Below are 11162 nucleotides of genomic sequence, written 5' to 3' on the forward strand. Positions count from 1 at the left end.
TTAATGAGCATTTTAAGAATTCTTTTCTTCTTTGAAAAAAGAAAAAGAAATCTTTTTCTCAATCATGTTGTTCCACAGAAGAATGAATGTGTATACACACACATTTTCTCAATTAATAGTCTTACATGCATGCTAATTAATTCTATATATACACACTCAATGAGAATGACAAAACTATGCCACAGTTGCACCTAGCCATTAGATTTAGCTGCACACATGTACTATAGCTGAATTTAATGGCTAGGTACAGCTGTGGTATGGTACCACAGTTGCACCATAGCTAGACCCCAATGAGAAACCTCAAAGATTGAATATATAATATAATGCGAGGTGCGTAGTCCCTTAATTCTTTCACAAAAGCTCTTATTAGTAGAGATTGCAAAAGTCCGAGTCGGGTCCGGGTTTGGGGGTGCCCGGGACCTGCCCGCATGCCACACATAGCTGCTCGGATTCGGACCGTGCCCGGATTTTTTCTATGCGGGCCGGGCATATGCCCGGCACTATCCGGGCACGGGCTTTTCATCCGGGTTTTCTATACCCGCATTTTGAATTAAAAAGGGAAAAAAATAAATTGTTACGACATCTTAATAAGTCACAAAGCCGTTCAGCTGCTTCAGCAAGCTCATGAAACATCGATCCACCCCCCACTGGTTATAGTAATACTGCTGCAGGTGTTGCAGCGTTTTGCTGATGGATGAGTCTTATTCAATCCTTTGGCATGCCATTCAAATGTAATTTCGATAAAATGTTGTGGACAACACTGATAACAATGAGAATAAAGATAATAAAAATTTTAAAGATAGTGGAAGAAAATGTTGATCAAGTGACAACCGAGACAGATTTCACATTCTTTTGAAAATGGAGCAATCTCAGAAATACAAAAGCCTGCTGGGATTCCCGACTTCATAATAAGCATAAAGTGAACCATCACAAACAAACCACATCAAGATCAGCAGCCTTCAAGAACAGAGAACCAATCAAGTAAGCCCTTGTAATAGAAGGGAATCTTGAGGTGTGAATCTGTTGCTAGTTTGATCTGAACAACCAAAAAGGATTTAACTTCTACACACCCGTCCTGTTCCAGACCGTCAGATTCGGAAGCGAGGTGTCTCTGCTCTCTGCCGTTATCACTAGGCTCGTCAACGTGTTCAATACGTTGGTCTCGGTTTACGCGGTGGATAAAGCCAAAAGGAGAGCACTGCTGCTCGAAGCCGTGGTGCAGATGTTCATCATGCAGAGCATAATTGGCATCATTCTAGCAATATGGTTGAAGCCGCCGCAGCAGCAAATTGTTTCAGTGTGTGTGTTTTGTGTTTCTCAAGTCTCAATTACTCACGATTTAGGGTTAGGGCAATTGGGCAAAATGGTTTTTTCGCATTTTATATTTTCTGCTCTTTTTTTTTTTTTTTACCTTAACAAAAACCGGGCATAGTCCGGGTTCCGGGTTCTTGGTGCTTGTGACCGAATCCGTGCCCGGAAACAGTTGAGTATTGATTTTCAATGACCGGACCCGCTTTTTCCTTCCATCCGGTCCGGATTTTACCCGGACCGCACATACCGGGTCCGGTCTGGTCCGGATCCGGTCCGGGCGGGTATTTTTGCCATCTCTACTTATTAGTTGTCAATGATTGCAGTCACTTTTTATCTTGCCCTGTAGCCTGTAGGGCCGTATGCAATTTTTTGGTAGTTTATTACCCTTCTGCTCAAGTCCAAGAGTAGTCGCCATCGAGCATTCTCTTTTATCAGGATTTCAGAATCAGTGGCGGAGCCACGCACGAGGGTGACACTTGAGAATAACTGATAAGACTGGAATTTATGATGCGTTTATTTTTTAAAGTGGGAGTGAGTTTGGATTCCTCCCATTTTAGTATTTACTTCAACAATTTAAGAGAAGATTGAGAATCTCACTAAGTGGACCTCACCTATTTTTGGAGTAAGGAGTGAGAGTGGAACTCCTATTTTTCTACCATTTTTTTATTAAATTTAATATTTATATTTAATAAAATAAATAATATTATATTTATTTAAGAATAATATTACTATTTTTATTTAATATTAATAATTGATAATAATAAATAATTTATTCTAAGAAAATATTAATTTTGTACTAAATATTATTATATTATTATTTTATATAATAATAAATTTAATATAATTATATTATATTTAATATAATTATATTATATTTAATTATATTAAATTCAAATAATATTAAATTTATTTAATATAATTATATAAAATAAAATAATGTTTCATTTTATATTTACCCTCCTTTTATTAAATTTACTATAATTATATTTAATAAATATTTTAAATAATATTATATTTATTTAAATAATATTATTATATTTAACTAAATAATAACTTGGTTTGATTCTAAGTTTAAGTTACTTTAAAATAATATTATTATATTAATAGAGAATTAACAATATTATTATATACTATCTTTATTTGAAAATATAATATTATTATATTTATTTTAAAAAATAGTATTATATTTATTTAATATTAATAATTAATAATAATAAATAGTTTATTTTAAGAAAGTATTAATTTCGTACTATGTTAATAGTAAAAATGTTTTATTTATATTGCCCTTATCAATAATTTTTAATTTGTATAATTAAAATTAAAATTAATAAAAAATTGTGATGTACATAATTAAGAATATTAATAATTATTATAAATTTACAAATATAATAAAATAAAATAAAGTATAACTAAATTTGAGTGAGAAAATTATTTTTAATTTAAATAAAAGTAAAAAAATATAAAATAGTCATGTCACAAGTATTTTTGTTTAAATATCAATATATTAAATAGACATTTCAAGTTAATTTCACATGTTTTTAATTTTGGTTAAACTTTTTCACTAATAGTTTCATATGTTTCCTCTTCCTAATCCACTAATTTTGCTTTTAATATTCCTACTAAATTTATTAAATACTAATATTTTGGGTTAGATTTTCAAGTAATTCATTTTTCATTGGATAAGTTACTAAATTTAGTTATACTTTCTCCTCTTTTAGCTTATATGTTTCAACTATTATTCCATTGGTTTTGCGTTCAATATTTCAATTAATTTGCTAAGATTCCAATTATTTAGGTTAAATACAAAAATTACTTTATTTTGTTAGATTAGTTCTTTATTTTGCTTAAGGTTTTCCATTTATAGGTTCACGAGTTTCATGTTATTAGTCCACAGTTTTGTGTTTGATATTTTTACTAAATTCGTTAAATGCTAATATTTTAGGTTAGATTCCAAGTAACTTTCACTTCCCGTTAGATGAGTTCTTAATTTTCATTACATTTTCTCTCTTGTTGGTTCATGTGTTTTAGTTAATTATTCTTTTAGTTTTGTATTGAATGTTTCCATTAACTTGGTAAGATTCAAATTATTTAGGTTAAATACCAAATTTATATTTTATAGTTTTATTTTTGGTTAGGTAAGTCACTAATTTTGGTTATGCTTTGTTTCTATGGATTTATACATTTCAACTATTATTTCACTGATTTTGTATTCAATATTCTAATTAACTTGGTAAGATTCCAAATATTTGGGTTAAATACCAAAATTATTTTTTTATTAGATTAGTTTCTAATTTTGATTAGACTTTCCCATTTATAGGTTTACATATTTCAACTTATTAGTCCACTAGTTTTGCGTTTGATATTCCCACTAAATTCGTGAAGTACCAATATTTCGGGTTACATTCCAAGTAACTTTCATTTTTCGTTGGATGAGTTCTTAATTTTCATTACATTTTATCTCTTATTGGTTTATGTGTTTTAGCTAATTATTCCTTTAGAATTATGTTGAATATTCCTATTAACTTGGTCAGATTCAAATTATTTAGGTCAAAATTATTTTTTATATTTTTATGTTTGGTTTGGTAAGTTCCTAAATTGGGTTCCACTTTCTCGCATGTGCTTTTATATGTTTCAATTATTATTTCACTGTTTTTACGTTCAATGTTCCAATTAACTTCGTAAAATTTCAATTATTTGGGTTAAATACCAAAATTACTTTTTTGGTTAGATTAATTTTCAATTTTGATTAAACCTTTTCATTTATAAGTTCATATGTTGACCACCAATTTTCCTTTTGATATCCCTATAAGTTCATTAAATGCAATATTTTGGGTTAGATTTCAAATAACATTCACTTCCCGTTAGATAAGTTCCTAATTTTTGTTACATTTTCTCTCTTATTGGTTCATCTGTTTAAGCTAATTATTCTTCTAGTTTTGTATTGATATTCTCATTAACCTGGTAAGATTATAACTATTTGGATTAAATACCAAATTTACTTTTTATAGTTTTATTTCTAGTTAGGTAAGCTACTACTTTTGGTTATACTTTCTCCCTTATGATTTATTTATTTTAACTATTATTTCATTGATTTTGCATTTAATATTCCAACTAACTTGGTAAGATTCCAATTATTTGGGTTAAATACTAAAACTATTTTTTAAGATTAGTTCTTGATTTTGATTAACCTTTTTTCATTTTATAGGTTCACATGTTTCAACTTATTTTTCCACCAATTTTGTATTTGGATGTTCCTACTAAATTCGTTAAATACCAATATTTTAGGTTAAATTTTAAGTAACACTTTTCTTTTATTGGTTCATGTGTTTTAGCAAAATTATTCCTCTAATTTTGTTTGAATATTCCTATTAACTTAGTAAAATTCCAATTATTCAATTAGGTACCAAATTTATTTTTTTATGATTTTATTTTTAGCTAGGTGAGTCCCTAATTTGGGTTATATTTTCTCGTATATGTGTTTATAAGTTTCAACTATTCTTCCACTCGTTTTGTATTTAATATTCCAATTAACTTGAAAAGATTTGAATTATTTAAGTTAAATACCAAATTTACTTACATTACCAAAATAATAATATTAATAAGGTGAACAATGTTTGATCCCTTACCATTTTAGTGAATACGAACTCACCATGTAATACTGTAAAATCTTTATTACAACCCATAATCTAGGTCCTTTTTTCCAACCCCTATTTTCATTCATGAGATCACTTGAACTTGATTGTATATATACCTGGGCTTTAGTCTTTATAAATATTTATTCTCGTTTTATAATTTTAATTGATTATTTTTAGTTATTTTTAAAATAAATTAGCGCATTTATTTTCATCTTTTTCTTTACTTTTTAAAATAATTTCTTAAATTTTTCAAAACTTCAACAGTAAATAGAGAATAACATTTAAGAGTGCATGCAATTACTATGTTTCTCAAAAAGCTTTATTTTTAAAAGTTATGACAACATAAGTTAAAAAAATATTTAAACTTACAAAAATTGGAACTTTCCTAATCTATTTGTTTTGCATTGGCTTTTTTTTTTGGGATCTATTGACTTCGTGAAATTTCTTGAATTTGAATTTATTTATACTTAAAATTTGATCTTTATAAATGTTGTGCACACTTTATTATTCAATTAATTATATTTATTTATCTTTAAACTAAAATACATCAAGAATTCAGATTTTTTAATTGAAATTAAATTTTTACCACTCTATTTTCTTTTCAAATTAGTTTCTTTAATTTCTTATTACTTCAATAAAAAATTTATATTATTAATTATAAATAATATTATATTATAACTATAACTACAGCAATAAAATTTATAGTTAAACATAATAAGAATTATACACGTTGTACTAAGTTACTGTACCCTTTTTAAAAAACTAAGATATTATTAACTTTTTGATTACACAATTGATTTTTATAAGTTATAAAACTTAAGGTGTTGAAATATCTTTTTTCTATTTAAAATCGTAATTCATTACTTTAGGAGATTTGATCATGAATTTTATCATATATTGCGGAGCTTTTAACCTTTGTTTATATTTATGCTCATTTACAATTTAAATAATTATAATTAGCTAACAATATATTTGATATGCTGTTATCTAATTTTCATGAGTTAAATCATTTCTAAAAGATATGCTGTTATCTTCATAAACTTATTAGACTCCACAAATTTGATTCAAAATTTAACAATATATACAATCAGCACTTCCAATTGTTATTTGTATATGTGTGTGTGTGTGTGTGTGTTTGATGTAATTGTTATTATTTACGAATTACAATCACATAAATTGACTTGTTCTCATTTTTTTAATTGGAATTAAATTTTTACCACTCTACTTTCTTTCAAATTAAGTTTCCTAATTTCTTATTCAACCAAAAATTTATGTTATTAACTATAAATATTATTTTATTATACTTGTATTATTACCACTATTATTATTATTTTTTACTGTAACACTATAGTAACAACATTTTTTAATATGATTTTGCATGTCTAATTAATTTATCTTTCTCAAATGATCTTTTACTCATAAATTTGTTGCATTTATTCTCAAATAAAACTATAATGTCCTATTAATTTATCCTATGCACTAAAAAATTAATCAAATCAAATTACAATTACAAGAATGAAAGCCTCCATCACTTAAGCAGTTATATCATGACCTGTTGTAAGAGCTATTGAAAATTTAGAATTGCAGGAGACGAGCCTAAAACCACTTCAGATGTGAAAATTTTTTACAAGCTTGCAAGAAAATAACTTTTTCAAACTTTTAACAATAAAACTAATAAAAAATTAAATCAATTTACAGCTACCAAAAGCTAAACTTCAAATGGGTCCCTACATACCAAAACCAAAAAACAAAAACTGAATGATATTAGAAAAAAAAAGACAAAATATACAACAATACTCAAATTTCAACTGCATGATCTAACTGCCTAAAAATAGACAACAATACTCAAATTTCAATTGCATGATCTTAATTCTTAGGCAGGATCGGATATATTTTGTTTTCAACAAAAAATTTGAAACTTATATATAAATTAACACAAAAGTATATTCTAATTTTAACAAAATTATTTAGTGAATTTTTAATAGTAATATTCACAATATAAAAATACTCTCGACTGGCATACTCATTCTATGTAACTTTCATGTCTACTTTCATTTAATGACAAACTGATCTTTGCGATAAAGAGAGAGAAGAATACATTATACATCCAAATAGATAAGAACAAATTTCAGAACTATTGATTGATGATTGCATGAATAATATAAACCATGAAATAGCGTCCAATATGAAATACTCACAAAATGCAAAAGAGACTAAGAACCTAAAAGTAACTGGCAAAAATTTGTAAGCACATAGATTCATTCGTTTAAGTAAAATGCATTCAAATATAAGCCTTTTTTAATTTGTTTATTTGTTTGTTTATTGTAGTTTCCGCAATTCTTATAATTTATCAGCATACCCAATCAATGTTTAGGTAGCCAAAGTACTTAAAAATGACTAAATTACCAAAGCATTTGAAATATAGGAATATCAGTACCACAACAGAAGGGGGTAAAAAAAGCGACTCAAATCAAGGATATTTGATAAGTGTATATTTTCCATATATTTTGCTATTAATTTCTCTATCTTTTTCTTGTTTTGGTCTTAAATATTTTAGTTAATTTTTAATTTAGTAAATTATATTTTATTGTGTTAATTTTTATCTTAGTTTTATTTATTTTGTTATTTTAGGTATATTCTGGAATTAAAGAGAAATCAAATCGGAGCATTCAGGAAAGAAATTTGATTGAAGATTGAGAGACAAAAGTACACAAGAGACCAAGAATTGGAAAGAATTAGAAAATAAATTTAATTAAAGCTTGTATGGGCCAAAGTAAAAATTAATGTTGCACATGGAGCTAAAATTAGAAAATGGAAGCCAATTAACAAGCCAAGAACAAGCCAAGCCATCACTTGAAAGCAAAATTGGAAAACAAAGATTGCAAACCAAAAGTGGCCACGTGAAAGGAAAGAGAATAAAGCCTTTTGGCTTTAGGAAATCATTATTGGCTTATTAATTGAAGCATGAGGTGGCGGTTTTGAGCTTGGAATTTAATTCTCTCCAGGCAAGGATTTAAACAAAGCCAAAGCATTATAAATAGGAAGAATTCGGGCAGCCAAGAGGGGAGGAGAGCAAGGCAGCAAAAAGGAGTGCAGACGCAATTCGAGGAAGAGAATTTGACATTGCAGCCGCGAGAAGAAAAAAATCAGCAGCCGGAATTCAATTGAAGAAAAAGGCAGCCGCTTGAATTAATCTCCCTGACTAGTTTTATCAATTTTTTTATTCCCAATTTAATTATGTTAGGCTAAATTTTTATTTGGTTGAGGGTGAATTCAAAACCCTAAACATGCTATGCAATTAAATTTAAATTCTATCATTCAATTTATTTAATTGAGATTGTTTATGTTCTTTATAATTAATGTTCATGGTTTATTCTTGTTTTGTTTGAGTGGCCAATTAGATAGGACTTGAATAAATTTTATTGCTAGATTAAAATTCTTGATCCGTAATTGTCTTGATATTTTAATGATTAGTAGTAGGTTGGAATCAGTGATTTCAATTGAAGAACATAACCTAGGTTAAATAATCCGAGCTTGTGTGTTTATTGCCTAGATCAACCTAATATCTTTCTTTGTTTAATGCTTCCATTATCTTAAATTTAAAGAGCTTGTTTTAAATTATTTAATGGTTAGAGATTAGGTGAAGAGCTTATTTTGCCTAACGACACACTAAGGAAAAATTGAGACTAACAGAGCTTATTGTTGTCTACAGTTGATAGTTTCAATATAAATTGATGATAGAATTAATATATTATGTGCATGTTTGGTGGTGGCGAATGATCCTTTAACCAAAGTTTTCATCATTATTATTTCTTTCTCCTTTAATTAGAGTTTTTATTAAATTCTTGTTCGTAATTTTAATTTCTTTATTTCTTACTATTTAGTTAAAAATTCATAAATCCCCCTTTTATTTTTAATTGGCATTTTCTTTAGTTAGATTAATTTATATTATTATTACTATTACTATTATTATTATTATTACTATTATTTTATTTTAAATCTTACTTTGGAGTTAATAATAAATATAACTAGCATAGTCTTTGTGGGATCGATCCTTACTCGCTCTGTACTAATTATTTATATTAGTGGTAAGGTTTTAAATTTGGTGCACCTTAACGACACTACCAATATTGGTAACAAACCAATCCATTACCACATCAATGAGCCATGAGCTATCTACCTAAAATAGGAAAAAAAAAGAATCACACCTAGAAATCAAGCCGAGGCCATTCAATTTTTTTAGGAAGACGTCTCTTTTGTTGTCTTGCATCACTTTTCATACTTCTTTCAAGATATTCCATGAACCAGAAACACCATGTCCCAATTCAGTATCCATCACTACATCAGTTCATGGGGCCTATTCCCATCAATTGAAACCAAACATTTCACCATTATGAACTTCACTAATGAATTCCAAACTTTCAATTTGCTAGAAGTTTCAAAATAAGTTGTCTATATTGGCGATTCTCCATGTCATATTTAACTCAATCATTTCGAAGAGAAATTGGTATAACCATGCTTCTGCGAAAATTTTAAAGATCACCTTAAAATTGAACATTCTAGGGGCGGGGAAAGTAAAACAGATTCCAAAATGTTAATTTCAAAAAACAGAGTTCTGGCAGCCCCAACAGGTAAAAGAAAATACTAAAGATATCCATCCACGCCATTAAAATGAGAAAATTACCAAAAAAATATTAACAACTAATCTTAACAATGAGAAAAAGTTAATAACCTGTATGACATTGTTAGCCTATATGGCTATAAATATTGATTTTGATGATAACAAACCACATGTATTTTAAAAGCTTTGATAATGTTTTTAAAGTTTTCAGATTTGGACTTATTTGAAATTATTTAAATGTTTTTGGGGTCATTATATAATTTCACAAAGTTTGGGCTATATCATAATTTCAAAAAGTTTTGGGATTAACGAAGCATTACTTAAAAATTCTGAAATTGGATATATTTGCAAAATTTCATAACGTTTTGGGCCATACTATAATTTTTATAAAGTTTTGGGGTCAAACTGAAAATATGGGAAAAATTTCACTGTAGCAGGTTACTGTAGCAAGCGGCTTACCGGATACTGATAAACGGCAGGCCGAATTCAGGCAGTAAGCACCAGAACGAAAACGGCTTACCGGATTCCGAATTCGGCAAGCCGGTTAGGCAAAATTTTGAATTTTGCCTTAACGGTAACATAAATCCGGCTTACCGGATTTCATTAAACGGCAAACCGGATAGCCCAGAATGTGAGTAACGGCTAGTTTTCGAGCTCAAGTTATAAGAACTCAAATCCAACTCATTTTGAAGCTCTCCAACAAGCAAACACAAAAGGCACACGTGATATCTTGAGTGTTCAAACTTGCGAAATACAAACATTGAATCTTTTCTTGTTCTTCATCATTGTATATCTACTCATTGAGTGAGTTTCATTGTAATCATCATTTGTTCATCTCATTTGTAAGAATTTGAGTGTGTGAGACACTTGAGTGAAGAGATTGGGAGATAATCTCTTTGTTGTAAAGGTTTATTGACACCTCGAAGTCAATTGTAATTGTTGAAGCCTTGGAAAGGCTTGGATAGTGAAATCCTCGAGCTTGGATCGCTTGGAGGCGTGGACGTAGGCGGGGATTGCCGAACTACGTAAAAATTCGTGTGTTTGTTTCTCTTCTCCCTTACTCTTTAATTATTGTGCTATTATTGAACTTATTGTTTTCAATTATTGTTAAGACATTAGATTGCTTGTTGTGTGGATTTGTTATGATAGATTTTAAAAATCCAATTCACCCCCCTCTTGGGTTGCACACTTGTATTTCAGACATGACATGACTAGTCGGATTATGGATTTTTCAAGTCATCTATTAGCTTTTAGTATCAATCTCATTTCTCCGAAGGTTTTGGCAACAAGCTCCTTTTCACTTCTGCCAAAATGGGCAACTCTTTTGACTTTGTTCATGATATATATGCTTTTTGTATGGAAGAAAATTCTTGTCATATACTAGAAAGAACAAACAAATGTGTAATATAATTAAAAGAATTAAAAGTACAGAGAGGCCACACTAGTTTGGCTTGCTACCTGACACGACTTAAAATGTGTTTGATTTTCTCCCAAGTATAAGAGTGCTTAGTTATAATTTATCTCGGTGAGTCCAAGGTCAATCCACAGAGAAAGAATTTAATTTGTTTACTTAAGTTTATCCAAATAAAAATAAA

This window comes from Citrus clementina, unplaced genomic scaffold, assembly GCF_000493195.1.
Source record: "Citrus clementina cultivar Clemenules unplaced genomic scaffold, Citrus_clementina_v1.0 scaffold_9, whole genome shotgun sequence".
Lineage (NCBI taxonomy): Eukaryota > Viridiplantae > Streptophyta > Magnoliopsida > Sapindales > Rutaceae > Citrus > Citrus x clementina.